Consider the following 27,160-nt stretch of genomic DNA (forward strand, 5'->3'; position numbering starts at 1 on the left):
AAGGATAGCTTGATACTGAAATGCTCTTGTTTCATGACGATGCACAGCTGCGTTTATTGGGATACGTGAAGTTTCAGAACAATCAACTTTGGAGTTTTGGAATTCATGATCAGTTACAAGAACTACGAACATCAGTAACAAGTTAAATACATTTCTGAACAGAATGTATTGGAAATGAGCCAAATTTCCATTTCCTAGACGATAAAGGAATTCATTTCATATTAACAGAATCTTCCGTCGGTTCTTGGTAGAACAACATTATAATAATAAATGAAAAGCACCAGTTTGCTTTTGTTCTACAATATTATTTTTATTGCTAACCGGTTTTCGGCTTACAAGGCCATCTTCAGACATTAAATGTCTCAGCTTAGAAACTGCGAAGCAAATGTATGTATGCTTCTCGCCTGGCATATGGTAATCTCAAAAGTCCAACAACGTTTTCTACTTCCCTTGCACAATATAGTTGAGTTCCCGTAAGATATTCTGCATCATCTCAAACTCTCTAACTTTCGTGAGACATGCCGACCTTGCTTGAATACGTCTCCCATTCCAGTCTCAATCCAGAACGATTCATTTGCAGACAGAATGGTACCCACAGTAGTCGATTAATAATTGCTATCCTCCACCATTTACGATAGAGAAGTGTTGTCGAATGTGGAAAGGAATTAACGATTCATAGAATCGGTATACAGCGGAATAAAAAGTCGTAGGATTTCGACTCCTTAAAGTACTAATGAGGCCGACGTGAAATTCTGTTCATCCACCAAAACTAATAACTACCTGCAGAAACTGTACAGCAGCTCGATATTGTGCTGTCAAAATTTTACGAGCTCCACAGTCTGTCCAGTTGACAGGTTTGACATTAAATCGCATCCGCTCACAGCGTCTCCGTTCATAGATTCCTCACTCACTAAGGTTTCTACACAATGCGTCTGTACACTACGGTGTTTAGTTTGTTAATGGTCCTTACATTATGGGATTAAGTGTTTAAGGTGATAACATTTTGCCACCACGCATTTAATATTCTGTATATTATTATCGATTTATATTTACATTATATCATTTCTTATGATGCACAATTGGGTTATTAATCATTCCATGGGCCGATATTGGCTAGCAACACGAGCTAACACTTTCTGTAGTACTGCATGTCTGGGATTTAAGTAGAGCTGAGCACTAACAGAATGGGCGGTGTGGGCCACGTGTTCCTCAGAAGACGCTATCGGCTAAGGAAGGCCTGTGAAGATGCTTGTCGTGTTCTGCAGAGGTGGAAATTTCTGCGCTGAGGCAGAGCAGAGTGAGGAGGTGGCGGTTTACGACGCTGGAGGCCGCAGAACCCCTGCAGTGCGGTCGTAGGAGTTGAACGTTTTTGTAAACATGCTGTCTACAATAATGCAAGAAAACCAAATTGGAGTATTAAAAGTGAAGTTAATAAAATTAACTCTCTAATAAGCATGAAACCCCAGGTCCCGTCTTGAAGTCACCGGTCTGTAATATTTACGTTGTAGAAGCTGCGAATGGAGTGACAGAAAATTTTAGAACGTGAATAAAACTGTGGGTCATAGGAACTCTAACGCATGTGGCAGAAATTAAGTGAGAGAAAACTGTTGAATGGTTGAACGTCCTACTCATCACCGAACTTGTTTAAAGATGGAGGAAGGAAAGCGGAACGAGAAAAATGCTAGGAGTTAGAACCGACGTGTTGAACATCAACGTTGAAGAACACCCGGTAGAGGGAGAAAAAACTTACTACGAAACAAAAATTATGTAAAACGGTTTATACGGGTAGAAGAGATGGAAGAAATTAGAAGTGATGATGGAGGTAAAAGGCTTCATTGAAGGAAAGTATTATACCCTTATGAAATACTACCACAAAATTGAGAAAGAGTATTTTTAGCGTGAACGTGAGCACGGAATTCGACGGAGGGGCGTCAGATAATGCGAGTAGAAAGAATGGAGAACACTGAAAGTGTCTGAAATAGTATTGTAGAAGGATGTGAGTAGCTGCGGTATTAGCCAGATTAAGAGAGGATATTGAACGACATGCACAGGAACTACAACGTATAGGTACTATTACTGTCACTTTAAAGAATAAAAATTGTAGAAACAAATATTTATACGTTGCACATAGAGTACTGGAAGTTTTTGGGTGCTATACGTATGCAGAGGTGTAAGGGGAAGAACTGAATGAGTTCTCAATAAAAAGACTGTAAAAAAAATTAAGTTTTTTATGCTGACTTGAGAAGTCTCTGAGATTGTTATATACTGCAATAAAATGAGAAGTTTTCTAGTTTAGTCGCATATTACAAATTAGATTTAAAAGGCACATTAGATTAGTTCATTTGAAAAACATCCAGTAGATTTTTTGCGAATTGTGTTTAATCCTGACAAGGGCAAGTTAGCAAACGTTAACAGTAAAACAAGTTTTATACATTTCTAGCACATTTATGAATAAAACTCAGCAAGAAATCATCTGGAAATTTCGTAAAATGTAAGTATTACTCCTCTAACAACGATGCGAACTGAGAATACCGTTATTTCTTTTTCCAGATTGTGACACAGACAGAATTTCCTCTGTGTCACGTTGTTCAGTAAGAGTCCACCGTCGCCCTTCAGCTTTTCTCTAGCGAAAGAAGAGCAGCTCTAAGAAGTTTCTAGATATATGATGAAACACCACTTCGTAAGCGCTGAATGCGACGGAGCGGCACTCAAAAGTAGCCGTGGAAACAGCTACCCAGTCTCAAACTTTTTATGTGTCGACCTACACCAACCGTAAATCTATGCATTTCCCCCGGCAGTAAGGTTGTAAGATAAAGAGCACTCACTATATTTTGAGGAGAATAGCAGAAGGATATAAAACATGTCCGCACTAAAACAGCGAGCAAGAAGTAAGCTTGCAGTAATTTAAGGAACTCACAACAAACTGTTTCACGAAAGATGAAGCTGAACCTCACGACTACGAGCAAAGCTTTTAAACATTCCATCGCTTCGGTGGCTCAATGTCAGTCATAACGAGAGGATAATAAATCGCTGAAATTACCGTCGTCACCCAGAAACACTCTGATTAGGAGAAATTAACCTTGGCAATATAATCTTATCATTGCTTTGTAAACAAAAACATTATATGTAAAGCGTCTGTCTAAAGGCAATTGAGATGGACAATTTTGTTTAGTGTTCATTTTTCAGCGTTTTTTTTTGTGATGTATGTATGCAATGTAGGCAGTACTGACCCTACGACTTATCTTAGAAGAAAGATTAAGGAAAGGCAAACCTAAGTTTCTAGCATTTGTAGACTTAGAGAAAGCTTTTGACAAAGTTGACTGGAATACTCTCTTTCAAATTCTAAGGTGGCAGGTGTAAAATACAGGGAGCGAAAGGCTATTTACAATTTGTACAGAAACCAAGTGGCAGTTATAAGAGTCGAGGGGCATGGAAGCGACGCAGTGGTTGGGAAGGGAATGAGACAGGCTTGTAGCCTCTCCCCGATGTTATTCAATCTGTATATTGAGCAAGCAGTAAAGGAAACAAAAGAAAAGTTCGGAGCATTATTAAAATCAATGGAGAAGAAATAAAAACTTTGAGGTTCGCCGATGACATTGTAATTCTGTCAGAGACAGAAAAGGACTTGGAAGAGCAGTTGAACGGAATGGACAGTGTAGGGTATAAGATGAACATCAACAAAAGCGAGAGCTTGACTGCCGATCAAAAGGCACAGCGTGTTGAAGTGTGCACGGATCTTCGTCAGACCGCACCTGATGATCCATCCTTCTTGTCAAGCGTTTTCACTGGCGACGAGAGCTGGATTTACGGTTATGACCGAGAGACAAAGTAACAATCGCCCCAGTAGAAGAGTCCGGGCTCTCCAAGACCCAAAAAAGCGAGACCGCTGAAGAGCATGATCATCGTTTCCTTTGATACCAAGGGAATACTGCACAAAAAATCCGTCCCACCCAACCGAACAGTGAATTCCGCGTACTACTGTGACGTTTTGCGACGGCTCCGTGAAGACGTGCGGTGAAGACAGCCCGGACTTTGGCGTCAAGGGAACTGGCTGCTGCATCACGACAACGTGCCCTGTCACACGTCCTTGCTCACCAGGACCTTTTTGGCAAAAAAAAAATAACATGGCGGTTGTACCCCAACCATCGTGCTGGCCAGATTTGGCACATTGCGACTTCGCGCTATTCCCAAAACTGAAACACAAGTTGAAAAGCCGACGGTTCGACACTCTAGAGAGGATTCAAGAAGCATCGCTGGCGGTGATAAACACCCTCAAAGAACAGGACTTCCAGAAAACGTTTGACCTGTGGCAGAAGCGCTGGGACCGGTGTGAACGTGCGGATGGGAACTTCCTCGAGGGTGATGGTGACCATTAGTCCAAAGATAAGGTTTTCAACAGATGGCAGCACCAGTCCCGAAAATATTGGATCGCACCTCGTACAGTCATCCACACAGCGTATAAACTGGTGGTAAATACCCAAATGTTCTTACGCAATGCGCCGGCCGGGATGGCCGAGCGGTTCTAGGCGCTACAGTCTGGAACCACGCGACCACTACTGTCGCAGGCTCGAATCCTGCCTCGGGTATGGATGTGTGTGATGTTCTTAGGTTAGTTAGGTTTAAGTACTAAGTTCTAGGGGACTGATGACCTCATAAGTTAAGTCCCATAGTGCTCAGAGCCATTTGAACCATTTTTTTCTTACGCGATGCAGGATTCGATGACGTACTGCTGACGAACGTAATACTACAGTAAAACAAGAGTAGCCATCTGAAGATGGGCATGAGAGCCCGAAACCGACAGTGGCAAAAAAAAGCCTGTTTAAACATATAGCTACATTACATGGCTAGTAGCGTTCTCTATAAAGAATTCTTAACTGAATAAATGCCATGGAGATGGAGTTCAGTAACATCCAGCATGGATGAAATAACATTTTACAGTAAGTGTGTGTGTGGGGGGGGGGGGGGGGGTCTAGAACAATCCTCTTTGACTATTAATCAAAATATCTTATATTCAGGGATCTATGGTGAACACTTATTAGATTTGGAATAAGAGTAATCATCATAGCCGACGACTACTCCCAGTAGAAAAAGTCGACCTGATTCTGCCAACGGTATTGCCAAAGAGGGTCTTCGGTATGAGAAAAGGCCTATGGAGATGAGAGACAATGTTCAGTGACATGAGAATGCTGAAAGAAATGTAAAGCACTAAGGCACGTAATGTGTTTCCATAGGAAATGTAACCCGGAAAGTGGCATGTTGATATTTTTGCTGGTGGAAAATTCAGTGTTAAACCCCTATTCGTATCTCCATGACGAACTGCCAAGGGAGAGATGACAATGAGAAAAACACTGAAAACTCTTCGGAATAGTAAAGTTCTACGAGTTGGAATATGGAATGTCGGAAGTATGAATCTGGTATCGAAGCTAGAAAATGAGAAAAGAAAAACAAATTAAATGCACAATGTAGGTATAATAGAATTAATGACGTGAAACGGAAAGAAGATACGGATTTCTGGGGAGAGTAGAATAACATCAACGATAACAAACACTTGTACAGCGGTAGCAGGATTCGCTTGGAATAGGCTGATGGGAGAAAGTTTGTTACTGTGAACAGTTCAGTGACAGCATTACGCTCTTCACAACCGACAGCATACCATTGTAAGAAAAAAAGCGTTTCAGATACACACGCCAACGCTGCAAAAAGCAAGTAAAATAGTGAGAGTAGGGGAGAGGCTTGTACCTGGAAGATATTGTACCTGGGAACCCACGATGATTCCTCGTTGGTATTTCTATTTACTGAGCAGTTTTAGAATCACATGAAGGAACGCACAGTAGAGAATGCCATAAGCAGATTCCGACATTTCCTTGTGAAACATGAGGTTGTATTTCGTGTAGCGGTTGTAAATAGTACGACTCCTACATATTTAAATGCTATATATTAAACTATTTTGAGGATATTGCTAATTCTTCAGTTATAGTTTTACGGTGAGTAAAATTCTGTATATTTTTAGTACTTGTAAAATGACGTGTGGACAGTGAAGCTATACTCTGACAGCCGTGCACTTATATCTTGAAACGGAAGTTATCTTACCCATAAGACACATGATATTTGCAAATGAACTGATTTTTTTAATGGCTTAATAGGTTTCCCTGTTTTGAAAATGGAAATTTGTGTTGGTTGTCAATAGATTCATCTTCAAAATGTTTTTAGCTTGTAACTGTTTTTTTTATAATTGCCCTATGTATTCTTAATTTGATTTCAATTAGTTATTATTGGTCTGTGTTCTATCGCTCGTGCGCCGACTACAACACCACGTTCAAATTCACTTAAATCTTGATAGCCTGCCATTGCAGCAGTAGTAACCGATCTAACTACTGCGCCAGACATTTTTTTTCATATACAGGCGTTGCCGACTGCAGCGCCGTCTTCTGCCTGTTCACGAATCTCTGTATTTTGATACGCATGCCTATCCCAGTTTATTTGGTGCTTCAGTGTGTTTGCCAACTCGTGAAGATACACTATGTCATCAAAAGTATCCGGACACCCCAAAACACACGTTTTTCATATTAGGTGCATTGTGCTGCCACCTACTGCCAGGTACTCCATACCAGCGACGTCAGTAGTTGGGTTGGGTTGTTTGGAGGAAGAGACCAAACTACGAGGTCATCGGTCTCATAGGACTAGGGAAGGACAGGGAAGGAAGTCGGCCATGCCCTTTCAAAGGAACCATCCCGGCATTTGCCTGGTGCGATTTATGGAAATCACGGAAAACCTAAATCAGGATGGCCGGTCCCGGGATTGAACCGTCATCCTCCCGAATGCGAGTCCAGTGTGCTAACCACTGCGCCACCTCGCTCGGTCGACCTCAGTAGTCATTAGACATAGTGAGAGAGAAGAAGGGGGCTCTCCGCGGAACTCACGGACGTCGAACGCGGTCAGGTGATTGGGTGTCGCTGTGTCATTCGTCTGTACGCGAGATTTCCACACTCTTATATATCCCTAGGTGCACTGTTTCCGATGTGATAGTGAAGTGGAAACGTGAAGGGACACGTGAAGCACAAAAGCGTACAGGCCGACCTCGTCTGTTGACTAACAGAGACCACCAACGGTTGAAGAGGATCGTAATGTGTAAGAGGCGGACATCTATCCAGACCATCACAAAGGAATTCCCAACTGCATCAGGATCCAGTGGAATACCATAACAGTTAGGCGGGAGGTGAGAAAACATGGATGTCATGGTCGACCGGCTGCTCATAATCCACACATCACGCCGCGAAACGCCAAACGACGCCTCGCTTGGTGTAAGGAGCGTAAACACTGGACGATTGAACAGTGGCAAAACGTTGTGTGGAGTGACGAATCACGGTACACAATGTGGTATCCGATGGCAGGTTACAGCGAATTCCCTGTGAACGTCATCTGCCAGTGTGTGTAGTGCCAACAGTAAAATTTGGAGGCGCTGGTGTTACTGTGTGGTGGTGTTTTCACGCAGGGGGCTTGCACCCCTTGTTGTATTGCGTAGCACTATCACAGCACAGGCCTACATTGATCTTTTAAGCACCTTCTTGCTTCCCACTGTTGAAGAGCAATTCGGAGGTGGCGATTGCATCTTTCAACACGATCGAGTACCTGTTCATAATGCACGGCCTGTGACGCAGCGATTACACGATAATAACATCCCTGGTCTGCGCAGAGCCCTCTGGGATGTTTTGGAACGCCGACTTCGTGCCAGGCCTCACCGACCGACATCGATACCTCTTCTCAGTGCAGCACACCGTGCAGAATGGGCTACCATTCCCCAAGAAACCTTGCAGCATCTGATTGAAAGTATGCCTGCGAGAGTGGAAGCTGTCATGAAGGCTAAGTGTGGGCCAACCCCATATTTGAATTCCAGAATTACCGATGGAGGGCGCCACGAACTTGTAATTAATTTTCAGCCGGGTGTCCGGATCCTTTTGATCACATAGTGTACCAGCTGGAGTACATTATAGCTAGACAGAGTCCGAAATCAGATATCGGATTTTAAGATGTATACAGAAGCTGATACAGGCTCAGATTCCAATTTAGTGATACGCTGAAGTCCAAGTGATTCGTCAGCATCAATATGAAAAGGAAGAAGATGCTGAAGATCTGACAAATGTTTGAGTTTCTCTGAGGCTGAAGATACTGCTGTAACGAATGCTGCAGTAGGCAGTTCAGTTGAAAAGGAATAGACAACAGTAAAGAGGGCCGTTAAAGAAGATAGGCAGACAAATGTAGGTACAAGGAGGTTTGAGAAGACACGTTGGACGACAGAAACTCTAAAATGAAGTGACTTCATGAAAAATGCGAAGGCTTAGAAAACGAAATGGTTGTCGGGAGGACAGGTTCAGCTAATAGAAAGGTCAAAATGTTATTGGGTGTAGTTGAAAGAAGGGCTACAACACTACGGGTTCATTCGGAATTCCACTACTAAGTGAATGAGAGCGCATAGGTGGAAGGTGTACATTGAGGGCCTCTACGAGAATGAGGAATTATCTGAAATGGATACGGTTTGGAAGAGAAAGGGTATCCAGTGTGAAAGTCAGAGACTGAAAGAGCTCCAGAAGACTTGCGAACAAACAAAACCGTAGGTGTAGATAACATTCCTTCAAAAAATTTTTAAATTATTCAGGGAAGTTAATTTGTAGAATCCGTAAGATTGGAAATATATCATCGAACTTGCGGAAGAGTGTCATTAGACACATTCTTGAAAATATCAAAGGCTGATCGTAAAAATAACTTGTGCTTAGAACTTGTTGACAACAATAATATATAAAAAAACTGGACGAGAAAACATAGTATTACATGAGGATAAGTTCGGCTTTAGGAGCGTTATACGTACATTGCACTTGACATGGTTTGTCGACGTAGAAAAATCTTTCAACAAAGCAAAATGGTGTTAAGATTCTTGAAATTTTGAGAAAAATAGGAAATAGAATGATATAACAGGGAAGGAATGGGGGCATGATTTTCTGGTGTGCTGACGTCGTCGATGGCATCATAGGTTTTCCCTATAGAACCTGTACCAATACAAGTCTGGGCCATTATGCCAAAATTCTACCTGTTATAAGTAGCTCGACAGATCTTAGCTGGATTGTGACGTCACAGAGCCAGACCCAGTGCCAGTATTCAGAGTCTTGGATTCTCACTGCTAGTCGGCTTACGTAGACACTGGAGTACGAAAATGCGCCTCTGCGAAGTAAATTCAAGCATTCAGTTGTGGTGAACCTGTATGACTTGTATTTCGGACTACCGATCGCTGTGGAAAGACTGTCTATGGAGGTCAAATCTTAAATGCTCTTCGAACTTGTTATCAGGTCCTGTTGGAACACAAATTTAGTATTTCTGACATCTGGTCTCTCTTAAGTACATGATGTACTGTGGTCTGGTGACAGTTTTTCTTGTTGAAATGATGTTAATAAGAAGAAAACGGTCCACGATCAGGAGGATGAATGTGTGTCTCTTGATTTTCTCGTCATGCACATTGAGAGAGCGAGAGATGAACGGTTTGATATTTTCTGCTGTTCCACGTGCGTATGGAGCAATGGGAGAACGATAATGCGCATCTGTCAAGTAACTTAAGCGTTCAGTTACGACGAACCTGAGTGACTTGTACTCCGCAGTATTTATCGCTATGGAGAGACTAAATGTATGGTGGACATATCTTAAATCACTCTTCGATTATGTTGTCAAGTATTTGTTAGAACACAAAGAGTTCCTGTCTTCTGGTCGGCGTTAAATACATGGTGTGCTGCGGCCTGGTGACTGTTTTTCGTGTTGAAATGCACTGTGCTCTAGTACTGACGACTGTTTTTCGTATTGAAATGTCATGGATAAGAAGGGAACAGACTCTTACTTTCGTAATACTTCGCTGTTTCGTCACACACGTCTACCACCGCTAACAATCCATTTTATAGGGGATGTTGTGAACATGCCACAGTATCCGAACTGTAATGGGATATGAATTTCGTAAACAGTTGCAATTACATGCCTTCGGGAATCTATAAATAATTGTCAGACCAAATAAATATTGTGTTGGGTGCCCAGAGGTAGTAATTTCATCCTCTTAAAGTTTACGACCATAGCGTGTGGAACTTGCTAGCTGGATGTACGTTTAAGGACTGTTGGATGGCATTAATTAATCAGCAGCACTTTCGAATTGTGTGTTTTCCGCACTCACACATTGTATGCATAGATCTGACTCTCAAGAAAGACGGAAAAATGCTCTACCAGGTCAAAACCACACTACTCATCTGAAATGTGTATGGAACATTCAGCGTCCAAGTTGTGGTGATTTCGGGTCTATGGTAGCAATGCTAATACCTTAACGAAATAATTCAATGAATAGTACCACTATATGTCAGAACTACGTCTATTCTGATCGTTTGAAGTCATAGTAGAAATGTAAAATGTACTGTGCGAAGTATCATTTAGTTGATTCACGTAATGAAAGATCTATACCTCTAGCGCTAGTCGGCTGTTAAGTTTTGGAGAACGTCTTATGCACTTCCTGGAGACAGAATAATAACATGTGCTGCTTCCCTTTCAGCCTATCAAGAACTTGTTTAATCCATGTAACACAGAATCGTGACACTGAAAAGGAACTGGGATTCTTACACTGTAGAGCGTGCCATAGTATTAACAGTGTTGTATATCCTTCCTCAGTATTCCAGGTAGGCCATCCTGTATTGCGATGTCCTAGCAAGCCTGCACCAGTTTTTCAGGTGCTGGGTTGTGATATCATACTAAGACTGCAACAGAATTCCAGGATGGCTATGTTATCCAGATCGGCCATCTTGCATGGCCATTTTGTATTCTGACATCATAGAAAGACTGCACCAATATTCCAGATCTCACATTCACTGTCCCAGTATTGCAAGTCAACAGGCATAGCATACAACATTTAGAATTTCCCAGTAGTTTATACTTAGGACAACAACCCTACTTCATATTAGCGCAGCTGGGCTATCTTTTGAATTTTCCACCAAAATTTTGCATTTACCACCAAAATTTGAATTCTCGCTATTTTATACATAGGGCTATTGGCCTTTCTCAGAAGGTGGAGTTGTTGTTGGGGGTGGGTGTGAGGTTGGGGGTGGAAGAGAAAGCATGACATCGATGATGTCAGCAGGCCAGAAAATCACGCCTGTTCTCTCCTTCTTATACTACTCATGAGCTATGTGAAAAGATGAGTTATACATATATAAACAAGAACCAAGAAAGAATAAGATGAATGGAAGACCAAGAATGGAGAGATTGGATTAAAAAAGGTGTAAGGTAAAAATGCAGTACTTCTTTCCGAGTTTCACACCACGTCGAAAAAGCAATGATAAAAATAAAACTACACTGTTTTAATTAAAATTAATGGTGAAAGGAATGCAATGATAAGATTAAGAATTTGAGAGGATTAAGTGTGACTAATTCGTAAAATACTCCTGGCGTAACATTTAACTCTACTTCGATGACTATGGAATAACTTTCACTGGATTATCCAGCTGGGGCTATTTATTCTCGTTGTGTTGCAAGATAGGCCCCTTTAGTGTCCATGCGGCGCTGGAAACTTCGTTATGTTCTTGTTGTGACGTAAGCTCTAGCGAACTGCAAGTGCCACTCAAGGAGTACCTCAAGCAAATAACACAATACAAGTGTATATCTGCATTAACATACCATATCCTATGAAAAACGCAGATCTGTGCATTATTTCAAATACACGCTTTAGTACAGCATTAATAAATGATACTTAATTTATTCATTTCTATCGGTTTAGCTTACGTGACTGTTTTACTTTCTAAAATAATTACAACAACCTCCAATCACAACCGTGATTTTATTTCAACGCACGATGCATTTCAAGTCCTGGGGGCTCATCTTCAGATGCTTAAATAAAATCATGATTGCGACTGAAGGCGGTTGTTCTCTATTTTACGGAAGTTATACAGTCATGGAAGGAGCACTGACAGGAATGGATAAAATTAAGTTATAGTCCTTTAAAGTCAGTGCCGCCATTAGACTGTTGTTTATTTACAGTGTTACATTTACACTTACACAATCATGATTTCGGCTTCAAAGTGCCATTATCAAGTGTTATACATTGCCCAAGATGGCATACTGTCGTTTTAAAATACTCTATTAGTCACTTAATACGACAGTATGCCATCTTAGGCAATGTATAATACTTAAAACACTTGATAATGGCACTTTGAAGCCGAAATCATGATTGTGTAAGTGTAAATGTAATACCGTAAATAAACAACAGTCTAATGATGGTACTGACTTTAAAGAAATATGTTATTACTGTGACTCCGCATTGTGAAAAAAATATGAAGTTATAGTTGCCTAGCCAGGCGCTAAGAACCGTGTATTCGTTTAAGCACCTGAAAATGAGCCGCCAGGGCTCGAAATGTATCATGCGCTGCAATAAAATCACGACTGTAACTGAAGGCGATTGTTATTTACTTTACGAAAGTAAATGATACGATAGCTCATTTACTTGTGACGACGACGATGCAGAAAATTTCGCATTCTGGCTTTAAGGGAAAAAATTCAGAATATAACCACGCATAAATTCTATATCCTCAAAAATTAAAGTGTTGGATTGCAAGGCGTGCACAAAAGGAAATACAGACTCAGATCACACTCTGCTGTAATGAAGAGATGAGTTACGTTCAAGACAATAGTCAGAAGAATCAGTGTATAAGGTGAGAATGCAACATCTCTCCCCCATTGTTCAACCTGTACATCGAATAAACAGCGAAGGAAATAGCGTTTGAGGAGTTTGATTAAAATTCGGGGTGAAAGGATATAAATGAAACGATTTACTGATGTTATTAGCATCATCTGTGGAAAGGAGAAACTATAACACGCCCTGTAAAATGGATTGAACAATCCAATCAGCACAGACTGGCAGTAAACCAAAGAATGACGTAAGTAGTGTGGAGTAACAGAAACGAGATCAGCAAAAGAAAACATGACAAACGAAGCAAGAAGGATATCTGAAGCAGACTAGCACAGGTGCAGAGGGAATTCCCCCCTTATAGAGATCTGCTAGTGTTACACATCGCAGCCTTTTATAGAAGTGTTACGTAGACTGTGGGAAACAGGACAGGAAGATAATGTAAGTGTGGTGCTATAGAAAGATGTCGAAAATTGAGTTGACTGATAAGCATGAGAAGGTTATGAGGTGCAGTGCATTCGGCATGCAGAATATATAACAGTATGTTTGCTTGTTCTATCTGGTGGTGTGTGGCATAAAACAAATTAGCTTTATTGTAAGCAGGAACTGAACTTCATATTTAAAAATTATCACGAAGTGGCATTTCCAATTCGCGCAGTAAGATAAATGAGGCCTATACCGTCTCAGTTTCTCAGCCTGCCCGATAGGAATTTAATGCATCACACACTGTAGTATTCTATTCTTCCTGAAATCTGTGTCTGAATAATTAAAATTATTTTAAATATTACAGATGAATATTGATGACCGAAGGTTTACTTTAAATTATGAACACAGTCTTATTATCTCAACTAAGAATCTTATTTATTGCAGAATACAACAGCAGTATCTTCTCATCATTAAGAGTCAATGCGAAGAATAGACGCAAAATGGGGATCGAAAATGGTTTATATCAATTTTATCATTTCTTCACCCAAGCGACTAGAATAGAAACTTTCAAAGATTCCGCACGAATAGCACCTGGATATTTACGTGAAAATTAGTAGAGGTAAAAACTTTGTAAAATATACAATTCCATTATGATACATTACATGCTTCTCAGTAGAATAAGCTCAGTAACCAATATGAGGGAAACAGTGATTAGTAGAAAGGAGAGGATTATATGACATGTGCTCAGATATCAAGGAATAACCTCGATGGTACTAGAGCGAGACGCAAAGTGCAAAAACTATAATGAAAATCAGGGACTGGAATACATGCAGCAAATAATGAAGAGCTGTAGTGCCTATAATGTGTTATCCTTGTCTTTTCTTTTGTAGACTCATGAGTCTTCGGAATGGTTTGATGCGTCTCGTAAAGGCTCTTCCTCCTGTGTTCACCGCTTCATCTCAGAGTAGGAGTTACACCCAACATTCTCTCAGAACGTAACATCTAGCACAGCTATGGACATATTTCGTTGCTGACGCAGCTGACTTCGTACCGTACCACTGATGATCACATGTGTCTTTTAGCTGATCCAAGTGTTGCGTTTCGAGTTGGACTGGTGTTGCAGCGAGAGCTAATGCTCTTTTCATATACCACACAAATGCCATTGAAACGATGTTTGCCGTAGGGTCAAATGTTACATCATGTTCTTGACGTACGCTACAGTATTCAATATGCCTAGTTACCAAAGGGTAGGGCAGAATGTTGTATCTTGTAACACTTTTCAGATTTTCACCTCTAGTGGGAGGCCTCTCGTAATAAAAGGTTGGTATATTTTCTTATTCCATTTTAAGTGCTACAATATATTTCTGGTATGCTGCAGTCCGTCATTGAAAATACAAAAATTATTTCGGCAAAGTAACGCTTTTCACAATGAGAAAAAATGTTCCAATGTACATGGTCGTGTACCTAAGAACAAATAATAGACTGAAATTTAAAAGCGTTGCAGTTGAGAATACTTTGTTAGTACTGTTCTTAATAGTCCATGAGATAAATTATTATTCTCCTAAGTACTAATAATCAGTAACAAATCAAATTAAGTAACTGCTATAAAAAACTAATTATAAGTATATTTTAAAATAGAAGCTGTTGAAAACTAACATAAATTTCCGTTTTCAAGACAGGTGAAATTATTAAGAAGTTAAATTCATTTGTAAGTATCACATGTACGTTGGTAGAATACCTTGTTCTGTTTCAAGGTACGGATTGGTGCATGACCGACGAAACATGGCTTAACCGTCTACAAATTATACATCTAGTTTTAGACATGTATAGAATGTTACTCACCATGAAATTTCAAGGTACGGGATGGTACATGACCGACGAAACGTGGCTTAATCTTTTACACATTATGTATCTAGGTTTAGACATGTATATAATGTTACTCACAATGAAATTCTGTAACTGGAGAAATAACGATTTCTTCCAAATGTATTTAATATATTCGACAGCACTTAAATTTCTAGTACAAATAGTTTTCATAGATATAGCACAAACAACCTCATATCTCACGACAACAAAAACAGTAGAAAATAGCGGTAACTGCTTATGGCAGTCTCTTAAGAGCATTCGTTCATGTGATTGTAAAGTCGGTCATAGACTGCAACATCAGTTCTTTGGTACTCTATCCTCAAGGTACAACATTCTACCCTAATAAGGAAGCACATAATTACAATAGTGACCAAAAGGAAGGAACTGAACAGTGAAAGGGTGAAAGTGCTGTCCCTCGGATACATGGATATATATCTGAGTGCTATGTTAGTTACATTATGCCACGTACATTTCTGTACATTTCGGTCCTAAATTACAGATACTAATGTTGGAAGCGCCCGAGAGAACATAAAGGTTGTTAATGTGATTTAAAAATTGTATTCGAAGTGATACAACCGTTTCAATAAATTCTATGTGTTTTCAGGTAATTCTTCGTGCGCTTCCATTTAGGCATAACTTTGAGACAGTGTCATAGACGTTCAAAGTTAGGTACAAATTTATAAAAACTTTTCAACTCTAACAGTCCAGACTATTTCCATCATAATGAGGCCTTCCCTCTGAAACAGCCAATCTTTGTCATGATGGATGAGAATGATCTCTGCTCAACTTAAGGTACACTACTGGCCATTAAAAATGCTGCACCACGAAGCTGACGTGCTACAGACGCGAAATTTAACCGACAGGAAGAAAATGCTGTGATATGCAAATGGTTAGCTTTTCAGAGCATTCACACAAGGTTGGCGCCTGTGGCGACACCTACAACGTGCTGACATGAGGAAAATTTCCAACCGATTTCTCATACACAAAAAGCAGTTGACCGGCGTTGCCTGGTGAAACGTTGTTGTGATGCCTCGTGTAAGGAGGGGAAATGCTTACCATCACGTTTCCGACTTTAATAAAGGTCGGATTGCAGCCTATCGCGATTGCGGTTTATCGTATCGCGACATTGCTGATCGCGTTGGTCGAGATCCAATGACTGTGAGCAGAATATGGAATCGGTGGGTTCAGGAGGGTAATATGGAACGTCGTGCTGGATTCCAACGGCCTCCTATCACTAGTAGTCGAGATGACAGGCATCTTATCCGCATGACTGTAACGGATCGTGCAGCCACGTCTCGATCCCCGAGTCAACAGATGACCTTTGCAAGACAGCAACCATCTGCACGAACAATTCGACGACGTTTGCAGCAGCATGGACTATCAGCTCGGAGACCATGGCTGCGGTTACCCTTGACGCTGCATCACAGACAGGAACGCCTGCGATGGTGTACTCAACTACGAACCTGGGTGCACGAATGGCAAAACGTCCTTTTTTTAGATGGATCCAGGTTCTGTTGACAGCATCATGATGGTCGCATCCGTGTTTTGGCAACATCGCGGTGAACGCACATTGGAAGCGTGTATTCGTCATCGCTTTACTGGCGTATCACGCGGCGTGATGGTATGGGGTGCCATTTGTTACACGTCTCTGTCACCTTTTCTTCGCATTGACGGCACTTTGAACAGTGGACGTTACATTTCAGATTTGCTAAGACCCGTGGCTCTAACCCTTGATTCGATCCCTGCGAAACCCTACATTTCAGCAGGATAATGCACGCCTACATATTGCGGGTCCTGTACGGGCGTTTCTGGATACAGAAAATATTCGACTGCTGCCCTGGCCAGCACATTCGCCATATCTGTCACCAACTGAAAACGTCTGGTCAATGGTGGCCGAGCAACTGGCTCGTCACAATACGCGAGTCACTACTCTGGATGAACTGTGGTATCGTGTTGAAGCTGCATGGGCAGCTGCACCTGTACACGTCATCCAAGCTCTGTTTGACTCAATGCCCAGGGGTATCAAGGCCGTTATTACCTCCAGAGGTGGTTGTTCTGGGTACTGATTTCTCAGGATTTATGCACCCAAATTGCGTGAAAATGTAATCACATGTCAGTTCTAGTATAATATTTTTGTCCAATGATTACCCGTTTATCATCTGCATTTCTTCTTGGTGTAGCAATTTTAATGGCCAGTGGTGTATTTCTGAGGTGAAAGAGTACAGTAATGAAAGATCTCGTTTAGATATTGTTGTTCCTCTAAGATTACTTAACTGAGAGGAAAAAAAACTGGAAGTGTTGAAGCACTTACTGATTGCATAAGTACTGCTGTTGCCGAGAAAGGCAAATGGGAGAAGTGAGTGGAGCCAACGAATTTGTTTCATCCTGCTTTTTGATCAATCGATTCCCAGAATTCATCTCAGGCGAGTCATAAAAACCATGAGAAACCAGCATAAGGATCGCCGGAAAGGAATTTGATACCTGTTTCTCACGAATGAGAGTGAAGCGTCCGTCATGCACGCTGATTCATTGGCTCACATCTTTTATCAAGTGAAACGACGAATCCTTATTAGGCCTATTCTCTTCAGAGCTGCTCCTTTTCTGTACGTATCTGCTGCATTATCTCTTCTGTCAACACACCGCACAAGATTTTAGTATCACATGGCATTTCATTAATAACACCATGGAGTTACTTTCTCCTCATATTACAATAAAAGTTACTCATGAGAAAAAAATGTATAAATGCGCCAAAATTTTTAGCCGATGTGTGAAGAATTAGATCTAATGCAGCAGATTTCCTGAATTACTCAGTTACTGTAAAATACAAGAAAAGAAGCATTGCAAGTTTTTTATTATGAATTTCCTAGGTTGCGTGCAGCGGCTCCAAGTCATTGTTGCCAGACAGGAATTAAACACACACTAAAAATTAATCTCAGAGCTATTTTTCATTTGAAACAAGCTGCATCCACAAAACAACAGAATAACAAACGTTGTTCTTTACCTGCTACGTCGGAATCCACTGAGCTATTTGGCGATTTACAGACTTTTTATGTCAATATAGTGGTATATGCAGTCAGAACATCGCCGCAGTTAGGAAAAATGTCAAAACGACGAACATTTTGTCAGTAAATGTTACTGGCAAGAATTTCTGCACCCAATTCTCGTCTTTTCGTCAGTACTAACTACGGCTATACTATTTTGCTTCGATTTCGTGTCGTCTCCGTCGAACGCCACAGAGTGAAGAATGTTACGACAGTCACTGTACTTTTATCGGCCCAGGCGAAAGCCACCTCTGAGTAAAAAAGGTAAGAGGATGTGCGAACTTTTTCTCTGTGTTGCTTTCCACTTGCATAGCTACCGATCTCTTTGCCACGCATATCGGATGCCTTATGTTCTTTTTTTTTTTTTTTTTTTTTTTTTTTTTTTTTTTTTTTTTTTGCCGTAACTTGTCAGCTGGCTTAGCACACATTTTTTGTTCATTTTTTTTGTAGAAGAACTGCTGCTTGAAGTTTTTATTTCCGAAGCCCTGTTTTTCTTTATTTTCTATAGGACTCTTATAACTTTAGCAACGAGTTTTCAAGCTCTTTTATAAGACCTAATGCATCAGGTCCATTCTCCCAGCACAAAAATTATCGGTTTTCCTCTTCAGATGATAATGCCTTTGGAAACTCTAGTGCTAATCCCTTCCCGCGTGTTGACCACTGTGTATACACTCTACTGTTTTCCTCAGTTCCTGTGTCTGGTCGGTACTTTTAAGCCATGTTAATTCTACTAAGAAAGGTTGTTGTAAATACTGAAAATCTGAAAAGGGTAACTCTTCACGTAAGTGTGGAAGTTGATATACGCTTTATATGTGTTAATAATGACCGATTATTTCAGCGAACTCCTAATTAAAATAACATTCTTCAAATCTCAGATTCAGTATTTATACTTTTACAACCACTCTGAAACACAGTAGCCTGACTGATAGGATGCAGATCATTACGTAGTATAATGTTAGAGAATCTATGCTGCAAATTAACCAGAGAGTTGTTGCGAGTAATAGGCAGGCGATATTAGTATTGGCGTCTGGAGGGGTGATTTCTGTACGAGTTCATTGTTTTTTGAAGACAGGAGATGTTAATGGTACAGTCGTTCTTCACTAATAATATATTGTTCTCTGATCAAAGCCTTTTTTTTCGTAGACAAGGTATCTGCCCTAGATAATCATCAGATAGCTTTCTCAAAATTCTTTAACGCATAGCCAACCTCCTTAGCACAGTATTCGCTATGTGGGTGGACCAAAGAAAGGCTAGTTCATCGACTTGTAAAACAAGGGAGGCAATACAGTTGATAAACTTCAAAACTGGTGAAATAATTTGCCATATTGGAAGAAAGCTTGTATGAGATGGTCGAAGCAAGTGAGGCAATAGAAGAGGAGTGATGAAGACGAGAAAAGTGTTCTGCGAGAAAAGGACTACCTTTAAGCATTTGCTGATGGAAAATGAATTGGATAATAGACGGATGTGTGCGTGTGAGAGAGACAGGTGCTGGAACTAAGAAACGCCTGTTTGTCACAAAGGATCGTTCCAGAAAATCAACGTATTGTTAATCACTGACTTCAAGATGGTCGCTTAACTGAAACTAGTCGCCTTGAGAAGCAACTTAAAGGTGGAAATGTTAAATGTTTTCATTGCCATTTTTCCCACAGAATTCGTTTTGAGTGCTGTTGTGTTCTTGGTACTCTGTTTCATGTCCCAAGACTTATTCCAAAATGCAAGTCATGGAAAAAATGTTCGAAGTTTTATTACATGGTGGCGCATGGGTATTTGTGCCAAGCAATGCTTCCCTCTGGAGTTACAGGGGCCATTTGTCCATTTAGGTGATGCACTACTTGCGTGGTTAGTAGAGTGCATGTAAGCTTTCGTTAGTACCAATAAAACAGCTTTGTAATAAAACGATATAATTTGAGTCTCGAAAAGAGTAAAAAAAGCTTGGAAAGGTGAACAGACAAAACATAGTTGTTAAGACAGGCGTGTAATAAAGTACGATGCTGAATAATCTCAGATAGCTATTCAGGTTTCCCGCTCTGAAACAGAAGAACGAAAAACGTCGGTGTATTCAAAAAAGGAAAGACCATGGCTGATATGTCATGCTGTACTTCATCTGATAGAGCAGCCATGTTTATCAGTTGCAAAACAGAAAAACCTGTTGATGTCACCATTTCTTCAACAACAGAGGGAGTTGTATAGTAAACTTTGCGACATCTGATCTGAAGATTAAAGTTGTGTAAGAAACAGAAGTCACAACAGAGATTTTTTCTTCAATTTAATTTTTTTATTCTCCTATAAAAAAATAATTAAAAGGTGTGAAAAATAATTGTTTTAATACAGTAGTTAAAGTATTGCTGCTGTATTTCTGTGAATGTATTACCACAAATAAAACGTATTGCGTGAGTATTAATAGCGTTAGAAACAAAACATTCGCTGCTTCCCTACTGTGGAAGCTAGAAAGTTCTTAAACATTTATTTTCATAATTATCTTTTTTTGCAGTTCATGAGATGAGCAGTATAATTCTATGGCATGAGAAAACTGCTTTTTTAAACACAAATAAGTTACGCACAAAAGGAAATAAGCTTTATTGATCTCCTGACAAATGTGAGGCTTGGCATTTAAAACGTCTGGCTTTTCCATTATTCAGTTGCTCCTTACACCAACTTTTGATGTTTCTGTGATTCCACTCTTTAAGTACCTTAAAGCTATACAGCACTGTTTACAGTAAATATTTATACTATCGGCGGTAAGGTGTTACGTGTTGACTTATTGTTCTGCAACGACTGACATTTCACCAGTGGTGAACGCCAACAAGAGCACTATATGGCTGCCGAAAATTACCACCAAAACCTTTTGCCGGGTGAGTCAAAGGCGTTGGGACCTGATACAGGTGAAAAAGGGGTCCTGTATATTACTTAACGAAAATTTCTTGTCTCGTATGAATAAGATTAATCGTCAACCAGATTTCAACGCTATTTTAAAGACACTGTCCCAACAACTCGAGGCAACTATGTGTCTCATAATCTTTCACTCGGCTGAGCAGTTCTTAGCCAACACATATTCCTGCAGTTGATGCAGCCTTGTGTGGTTACGGTGCTCCGCACGTCCGCTTGGAAAGTACGAATGGTCTGGCCGAATAAGGCCTTTACTCCGAGGGGACGAAATAAATGGGATAGCGGTATGCACATACACAGATGCTGGTAGTATCTCGTACACAATTTATAAAAGGGCGGTGGATTCGTACTCAGGTGATTCATTTAAAATGATGTCCGACGTGATTACGGCTGCACGATGCGGATTAAGATTTTGAAAGTGGAATGGTAATTGGCGCTAGACGCATGAGACCTTCCATTTCAGAAATCGTTAGGGAATTCAATTTTCCGAGATACGCTATGTCAAGAGTGTGCCAAGAGTATCACATTTCAGGCATTACTTCGCAGCACGCACAACTCAGTGGCCAACGGCTTTCACTTAACGATCGAGAGCAGTGGCGCTTGTGTAGAGTTCTCAGTGCTAACGAACAAGCTGCTCTCCGTGAAATAACTGTAGGAATCAAAGTGAACCGTACGACGAAAGTATCCGTTAGGACAGCGCGGTAAAATGTGGCGTTAATGGGCTGTGGTAGCTGACGACCGACGCGAGTGCCTTTACTAACAACCCATCACCTGCAGCGCCTCTCCTCGACTCGTAACCATATCGGCTGCACCATAGACTGTTGGAAAACCGTGGTCTGGTTAGATGAGCCCCGATTTCAGTTGGTAAGAGCCGACTGTAGGATTCGAATGTGACGCAGACGTCACGAAGCCATGGATCCAAATTGTCAAGAAGACACTGTGCAAGCTGGTGGTGGGCCAATAAACGTATGGGCTGCGTTTACAAGAAATTGACTTGGTCCAACTGAATCGATCATTGACGAAATGGTTATGGTTCAAATGGCTCTGAGCACTATGGGACTCAACATCTTAGGTCATAAGTCCCCTAGAACTTAGAACTACTTAAACAGAACTAACCTAAGGACATCACACACACCCATGCCCGAGGCAGGATTCGAACCTGCGGCCGTAGCAGTGCCGCGGTTCCGGACTGCAGCGCCAGAACCGCACGGCCACCACGGCCGGCGACAAAATGGTTATGTTCGGTTATTTGGAGACTACCTGCAGCCATTCTTGGGCTTCATGTTGCCAGACAATAATGAAATGCTTACGGATGACAATGCGCCATGTCACCGAGCCATAGTTGTTCGCGAATGGTTTGAACAACGTTCTGGACAACTCCAGCGAACGATTCGTCCTTCCAGGTCACCCGACATGAATCTCATCAAAATTTTATGGGACGTAATCGAGAAGCCAGCTCTTGCATCGGCAAGACTTTCACAGTCATAGCCGGCTATACAGGCACCATGGTTCAATATGTTTTCAGGGGACTTTCAACGACTTGTTGAGTCCATGCCACCTTGAGTTCCTGCACTACGCCGGGCAAAAGAAGATATGACACGACATTAGGTGGTATCCCATGACTTCTGTGCTCCTAATGTGCTAAAAAAGTAATCACAGAATTTGGGAAGAGATACAAGGGAGGTAACTACAAGGAAGCCATAGGCAGCAGAAGAAATACTTCAGATGATCGACGAATGGTCCCGGCGGAGGTTCGAGTCCTCCCTCGGGCATTGGTGTGTGTGTGTGTTTGTCCTTAGGTTAATTTAGGTTAAGTAGTGTGTAAGCTTAGGGACTGATGACCTTAGCAGTTAAGTCCCATAAGATTTCACACACATTTGAAAACTTTTTTTTTTTTTGATCGACGAAACAAGAAAGTACAAAAATGGTCAGAGGACGAAGGAATACAAAAATTCAAGTCGTCTAGGAATGAAGTAAATAGGAAATGCAGGGAATCTAAGGTGAAATGGCTGCAGGAAAAATGTGACGAAATCGAAAAAGAAATGACTGTCGGAAGACTGACTCAGCATACAACAAAGCCAGAACTACTTCCGGGGAAACTAAAAGCAAGGGCGGTAACAATAAGAGTGCAATGGGAATTCCACTGTTAAATGCAGAGGAGAGGGTGGGTAGGTGGAAAGAATAAACTGATGGTCTCTATGAGGAGGAGGACATGTCTGATGATGTGATAGAAGAAGAAACAGGAATCAATCGGGAGGAGATAGTGAACCCAGTATTGGAACCAGAATTTAAAGAAGCTTTAGAAGACGTAAGATCAACTACTGCAGAAGGGACAGATAACATTCCATCGGAATTTCTAAAATCATTGTGGGAAATGGCAACAAACGTATTATTCACGTTAGTTTGTAATATATATGAGCCTGGAAATATACCGTTAGACATCTGGGAAAACGTCAATCACACAATTCCGAAGATTGCAATGCCTGACAAGTGCGAGAAAAATCGCAGAAACAGCTCAACAGCTCATTCATCTAAGTTGCTGACAAGAATAATACACAGAAGAATGGAAAAGAAAACTGAGAATCTGTTAAACGACGATTAGCTTGGCTTTAGGAAAGGTAAAGGCACCAAGAAGGCAGTTTCGACATTGCAGTTGATATTGGAAGCTAGACTGAAGAAAAATAAAGACACGTTCATAGGATTCATCGATCATTAAAATTCGTTCGAGAACGTAAAATGGTGCAAGACATGAGAAATTCTGAAAAAAGGTAGCCTAGAGCGAAAGACCGGTAATATACAATATGTACAAGAAGCGAGAGGGAATAATAAGAGCGGTAGATCAAGAACAAAGTACTCGGATTAAAAAGTGTGTTAGACAGGGGTACAGTCTTTCCTCCCTACTCTACCGTCAATACACGAAAGAAGTAATGACGCAAATAATAGAAAGGTTCAAGAGTGGGATTAAAATTCAGAGGGAGAATAATGACATTGCTGTCCTCAGTGAAAGTGAAGAAGAATTACAGGATCTGTTGAGTAGAATGAACAGTGTAATGAATACAGGATATGGACTGAGGGTAAATCGAGGAAAGACGAAAGTGATGAGAAGTAGCGGAAATGAGAAAACTGAGAAACTAAACATCGAAACTGGTAATAACAAAGTAGGTGATCTTAAGGAATTCTGCTACTTAGGTAGCAAAATAATCCATGGTGGAGAGAGCAATGAGGAAATCAAAAGTGGAATAGAACTCACATAAAGAGTATTTCTGGCCAAGAGAGGTCTACTAGTATCAGATGTAATTCGTTTGGAACAAGGTATCGTATGGTACCGAAACATGGACTGTGGGAAAATCGGAATAGAAAAAGTCGAAGCATTTGCGATATGGTGCTAGAGAAGAATGTTGAAAAATATGTGGACTGATAAGTTAAGGAACGTGGTTTCCCCCAGAATCGATAAGGAACGGAACTTATGGAAAACACTGACAAAAAGAAGGGACTGGATAATAGGATATCTGTTACGAGACCAGATAACAACACCCATGGTGCAAGAGGGAGCTTTAAATAAGTGAGGACATAGGTTGGAAGTTTTGCTCAGAGATGAAAAGATTGGAAATGTTGGCACAGGAGAGCAATTCGTGGCGGGCCGCATCAAGTTAGACAGGCTGAGGGAAAAAATCGTTCGCCTATTTTTTAGTGATTATTCATACATTTACTTGCTGTGGCAAGATTAGGTCCATCGGCCCCTCTCTTACATCTAACAACGTGTTCTACATTTGTTCACATAACGATACGGATGTTATTAAAAGTCTTACACTTAATATGGGATACAAAACTTAGAAATAACGGAAACATAAATAGTGGACAACAGTAATAGCTGTGGTAGAAAAACGAAGAGTTTAAATTAGTAGATGAAAAGTAGGACCTCAAAGATTGATTACAATGATGTAGATTTCAAACTGAAGGCAGTGGCAGCAGTGGGTGTTAGGAAAAGGACATGGAGAGAGATTTGATGAAACCCACATGAGGGGGAAAATGGCCTGATTGACTGAGAAACGAAAAGAGAAAGATGAGTAACAGGGAGAAAATGGAAGCATCTGTTCGACTGTTTGACAGAGAACAAAAAATGGTTCAAATGGCTTTGAGCACTATGGGACTTAACATCTGAGGTCATCAGTCCCCTAGACGTAGAACTACTTAAACCTAACTAACCTAAGGTCAGCACACACAGCCATGCCCGAGGCAGGATTCGAACCTGCGACCGCAGCAGAAGCGCGGATCCGGACTAAAGCGCCTAGAGCCGGTCGGCCAATACGGCCGGCGTTTGAGAGAGAGAAACTGGTCATATATGCTAATTTTTTTAGGGAAGTAGTGGGGTAACAGGAGTAAATGCTTCAGATTTTACTGAAATGCAGCAGGACATTGAATTGTTCGCAGAGCGCAGGATACATTGTTGCAGAGGCTGCCAGCAGCAGCTAATAGCGACTGTAATCAAATAAGAATAATCAGAGCTCATACGGAAAGAGTTATAAAGGCCGACTGCGAAGATATGTGACTGGAAGTGCCTGACCAAGAAAATGTTTGTCAGATAAATAGTTTATTTTTTAAAGCCAGTACAGCACCAAAACCATGAAAACGGCACACGTTTATTGCCGTGTGGCTTAAGAGTAAATACAAAAACGAATCACGTACCAGTCTGACTTTAAAGGAGTGAGGAACATGATAATTTCAAGGACTAACTGGTCATACATAGCACCTGCAACATACAAAAGGCATTTCTCAGTAAACATAGAAAAGAATAGGAAATACACCGTAATAAAGAATGAAAACAAACTACTTAAAAGAAACCTGTTCTTCAGAGCTCTGAATAAACATTAGTAACGACCTGATAATATTAAGAGAAAGGACCATTGACGTTCAAGAACCGGTGATTAACGTTCATATCAAAGCACAATCGCCCTTACACATGTACTGTCGGAAAAAAATCGCAAGACCAAGAAGGCGTTGTGTGGTGTTAACAAAAGTTGGCAGGCGTGTTACTACATCTCAAGGATCTACATCTACATTGATACTCCGCAAGCCACCCAACGGTGTGTGGCGGAGGGCACTTTACGTGCCACTGTCATTACCTCCCTTTCCTGTTCCAGTCGCGTATCGTTCGCGGGAAGAACGACTGTCTGAAAGCCTCCGTGCGCGCTCGAATCTCTCTAATTTTACATTCGTGATCTCCTCGGGAGGTATAAGTAGGGGGAAGCAATATATTCGATACCTCATCCAGAAACGCACCCTCTCGAAACCTGGCGAGCAAGCTACACCGCGATGCAGAGCGCCTCTCTTGCACAGTCTGCCACTTGAGTTTGTTAAACATCTCCGTAACCCTATCACGGTTACCAAATAACCCTGTGACGAAACGCGCCGCTCTTCTTTGGATCTTCTCTATCTCCTCCGTCAGACCGATCTGGTACGGATCCCACACTGATGAGCAATACTCAAGTATAGGTCGAACGAGTGTTTTGTAAGCCACCTCCTTTGTTGATGGACTACATTTTCTACGCACTCTCCCAATGAATCTCAACCTGGTACCCGCCTTACCAACAATTAATTTTATATGATCATTCCACTTCAAATCGTTCCGTACGCATACTCCCAGATAGTTTACAGAAGTAACTGCTACCAGTGTTTGTTCCGCTATCATATAATCATACAATAAAGGATCCTTCTTTCTATGTATTCGCAATACATTACACTTGTCTATGTTAAGGGTCAGTTGCCACTCCCTGCACCAAGTGCCTATCCGCTGCAGATCTTCCTGCATTTCGCTACAATTTTCTAATGCTGCAACTTCTCTGTATACTACAGCATCATCCGCGAAAAGCCGCATGGAACTTCCGACACTATCTACTAGGTCATTTATATATATTGTGAAAAGCAATGGTCCCATAACACTCCCCTGTGGCACGCCAGAGGTCACTTTAACGTCTGTAGACGTCTCTCCATTGATAACAACATGCTGTGTTCTGTTTGCTAAAAACTCTTCAATCCAGACACACAGCTGGTCTGATATTCCGTAGGCTCTTACTTTGTTTATCAGGCGACAGTGCGGAACTGTATCGAACGCCTTCCGGAAGTCAAGAAAAATAGCATCTACCTGGGAGCCTGTATCTAATATTTTCTGGGTCTCATGAACAAATAAGGCGAGTTGGGTCTCACACGATCGCTGCTTCCGGAATCCATGTTGATTCCTACATAGTAG

The sequence above is a fragment of the Schistocerca americana genome, chromosome 1, assembly GCF_021461395.2.
Source record: "Schistocerca americana isolate TAMUIC-IGC-003095 chromosome 1, iqSchAmer2.1, whole genome shotgun sequence".
NCBI classification, from domain to species: Eukaryota; Metazoa; Arthropoda; class Insecta; order Orthoptera; family Acrididae; genus Schistocerca; species Schistocerca americana.